Below are 4,189 nucleotides of genomic sequence, written 5' to 3'. Positions count from 1 at the left end.
ATTTTTTATTTTTTTATTTTTAAAAAATAATCAAAATGATAATGAAAAAAAAAAGATGATGAAAAAAATTGGGAAAGTGATGATAAAAAAAATGGAAGAAAAGGATGATGAAAAAGAAAAAAAAAATAAAATGAATGAAGAATAAATTGAAATTTGAGTTAAGACAATATAAATTGGAACTTTGAAGAACTTAATTAAACTTTGGATTACTTTAATTAATCCAATCAAGAGCTTAAATGAATAATAGATAAGTATGGGGACTTAATTGAACTTGAAATTAGTTTAATTAAGGAAACCGGGGGCTTAATTGAAGAAATACCAAAGTTGGGTGCTGATTCAGGTTAAAATGGCAAGAAATTAAAGTAATTGACCATTATGTACATAGTGATAAACTTAAAGGGCTTAATTATAATTTACTAGGGGACTTGATTATAAAATTGCAGAATGTCAGTTACCAAATTGAAAATGGCTATTCTCGTCCCAAAGCGGCGCCGCTTCATTGGACACTATTCATCTTCTTAAGCAGACCAAACTAGAAGAGGAAAAGTTGCCTCGCACCCCACAATACGTCTCCATCATCAATGTAACGGTCTTGTGTTACGTGTGCAATGTTCAATGATCCAAATAGTATTGGTTCTGTATGGCAGGTTTGAGTAAGAGGAAGCTTAGCAGAGAAGAAACAATAAGGTTCAATGTGTGAACATGGCGAGGGTATGGGTAGCTTGGTGATAGTGGTAAGTTTGTTAACATTCCTAAATTGCAAGAGAGTCATTCATTTCTCATTTGCTTTTTCATGTAGAAACTTATGCAGTCTTTTACAGGTAGATATAGCTGAAGCTTCTTTAGACTACCCTCAGCTGCTCCTGATGGATTTATTACATTTAATCAAAACAATGTGTTTAAAGAAAAATACAAAACGGTACAGTTTAATGGCTTAATTAAACTGTGCGTTTACAGTAACTGTAACTTAATTTGAATCTCATATCAATCCTCTTCTTCTCCATCTTTGGTTGGTAACAATCACCCCTCCTTGAATCCAACCTTATCCTTAAGGTTGAAACTCGAAAACCTCATTCTTAATTCATCAGTGAATTCCCATGTGGCATAAGCAAGAGGTAGTCCCTCCAATGCACTAGAACTTGGGTGGTAGCTTTGTGATTTTGTCTTCCTAAACGCCTGTCTAATATGGCTCTTAGTTACAGGTAAGGTCTTGTTTGTGGTGTCGGTAGGGTCTGCTACGCTATTTGGTTGCCCTTAAGTTGAGATACATGGAAAACTGGATGAATCATTGAAGATGGTGGCAGATTGAGCTTATATGCCATGGTTCCCACCTTTGCTAACACTTGGTAAGGACCGTAGTATTTCGCAGCTAATTTGTGTGAAACTCTAGCAGCTGTAGATTGTTGTCTATATGGTTGAAGCTTGAGATAAACATAGTCCTTCACCTCAAAACTTCTGCCACTCCGCCTCCGGTTTGCAATTGTAGTCATTCTATGCTGAGTTGTCTATGGGTGTGACCTGACTCTCTTAATTAGGTTTTCTTTAGTAGTTAGCTATGCATCCACTGACTCCACTGCAAAATCTCTAGGGAAGTAAGGAATGTATATGGTAGGAAGAGCCCCGTACAACACTTTGTAGGGTGTCATCTTGGTAGCAGAGTGATAATTGGTGTTGTACCACCACTCTACAAGGGGAAGCCATTTTGCCCATTGGTGAGGATGATCTTCGATCATACGTCTTAGGTAGTGTTCTATGTATTTGTTGACAATTTCGATCTAACCATCATTCTGCGGGTGGTATGTTGTAGAGTAGTAAAGATCCACGCCTTGGATATTGAACATCTCCTTCCAAAACCTGCTAAGAAATACAGGATCCCTGTCGCTAGTGATAGATGCGGTAACCCATGTAGTTTGTATATATTGTCCATAAACATCTTCGCAACCTTAAGAGCAGAATAGGGGTGACTTAGTGCAAGGCAATGAGCATACTTACTGAAGCGATCCACCACCACCAGAATAACATCCTTTCCCTCAGATATGGGTAGGCCTTCGACGAAATCCATACTGATATTAATGAATCGTGCATATGGAATAAGCAGTGGTTGTAGAAGACTTGGGCTAGCCATATTTTCATGTTTGTTTCTTTGACACACACTGCGTTCTTTGACATGTTGCCTTATGTGTTTTTGTTGTCCCCTCTAGTAGAATAAGCTTCCCACTATCGTAGCAGTAACCATTGTCGCACATCACCCACGCGGCGTCAGCTGGCAATTTTTCATTTCGTTTGCTTGTTCTTTGGGAGTCGCCACCTAGTATTTGGTTAAAAGCTACTAGGAAACCTTGATATACTAGTCTTGTCAAAGATTCGAGGGTAAGTGACTGGTTGTGGCTAGGAAAGGTATTAACACCACTAGCGCACCCTACCTGAGGTAAGTTGCTTTATGGTTTGATGTGATTTGAAAATTTAAAATATTAGTTAAATTCTAAAGCTTTAGTAAATCACTTATTAAATCCCAGAATATATGTAGAACCATGTTCTTACATTTTCATGGAAACTACAACATGATTTTATTTATCCTTGAGATATTTGCCCATATTCAAATTGAACACTTAATTCTTTTTGTCTTTTTTTTTTATTTTTTATAATTCAATAACATAAATAAAAATACAAACAGACACACATCTTTTTTTTTTGTTATGATTTTCTCATACACCATCTTTTTACATGTAAAAAGAAATAACAAAAATTCAAATTACCCAAACAACACCTTAACAAATTCCTAAAAATTACATAACACATCCCCTAAAAAATACAGAACTGCAGGGAACATTCTATTGCTACATTGTTCTTTTCTTTCTTTTTCCTTTTCTTTTTTTCTTCTTTTCAAAGTTTGAGAGATTATTAGTGAAACCAGAAGTGAAGGTAAAGTAATATCAACTTAAAAGGCTCAAAGTTTCTATAGCTTTTCAAAGCCTTGTAGAATATAAAATGTTGTTCTCAGTAACTCAATTGTATAATTTTGTCTTAACATGTGAGAGTTCTTGTTTGCTGCTGTTATATAATAAAGCATAAAAATGAAACGAAAAGAGTAATTACTCTGTTGAATCTATTTTTTTTCCTTACACTACAAGCTGGTTAAGTTAATGCATGGTTGCCATGTCTTACGACTACATTTAAGAGCTACTTCTCCGCCTAATAATTCAGTAATAATGGTTTCAGATATACAGATGGATCCCCAGACACAAAGCGATGTTTACTAAAGTGGAGGAGTGTTTTGATATAGAGGGTAAGGTTAAATACCCCATTCGGTTTTCATATGCGATTGTTATGTGCTTCACTCAATGCATGCATGCAACACATGCTTGGCAAAGATGCACTGAACGTGGGTGCAGATGGAGGCATAGTTAATTGCATTTGAGTTATTTACTTTGCAGATGTGGGCACAAATTAATTGCATTTCAGTTACTTTCATTCAATAATACAAAGGAATTGTTTCAGTTATGAAGCGGTTCCTATTCGCCAGCGGCAGTTCCATTCTGCAACAATTAATTGTATTAAGTTGCTTTATTTATGTTAGTTGTAATGGCTATTTATATAGCTGGTTGAATTCAATTAGGTATTATGATATTGTCCAGAACTATACTCCTTGTCTTTCTCCTCTCTCTATTTCACAAAATTTTAAATTAAACACATCATTTGGTATCAAAGCCGTTTCGGCCCATGGACACCTGTGGGAAAACTACTGTTGAATTTCGTAACGAAGTCAATGAGACTTTGGTTAGGCATGAGGCCAGCTTTGATCAACTCAATGCAACCTTACAGACTATTCTCACTGAATTACAGGCCATTTATACCACCCAACATACGTAAGTCGTTCCTTCTGACATCAACCCATTTGAACAGGAATCTTCTTCCAATCAAACAAACGGCCCCCCTCTTATTGCTAGTTTTGATCACCCACATCCACCACAACTCAAGCTGCATTTCCCAAAGTTCAACGGAGAAGACCCAATTGGTTGGCTTTATAAAGCTGAACAATATTTTGAGTTTCAGACCATTAGAGCTGCACAACGCGTACAATTAGCTGCATTCCACTTGGAAGGCATTCCGTTACAATGGTTTTGTTGGCTAACAAAGTTTCATGTGCTACTCACTTAGGATGAACTTACATAAGCCATCTCATTGAGAT

Source organism: Populus alba, chromosome 7, assembly GCF_005239225.2.
Source record: "Populus alba chromosome 7, ASM523922v2, whole genome shotgun sequence".
NCBI classification, from domain to species: domain Eukaryota; kingdom Viridiplantae; phylum Streptophyta; class Magnoliopsida; order Malpighiales; family Salicaceae; genus Populus; species Populus alba.
Note: the sequence above shows the minus strand (reverse complement) of the source record.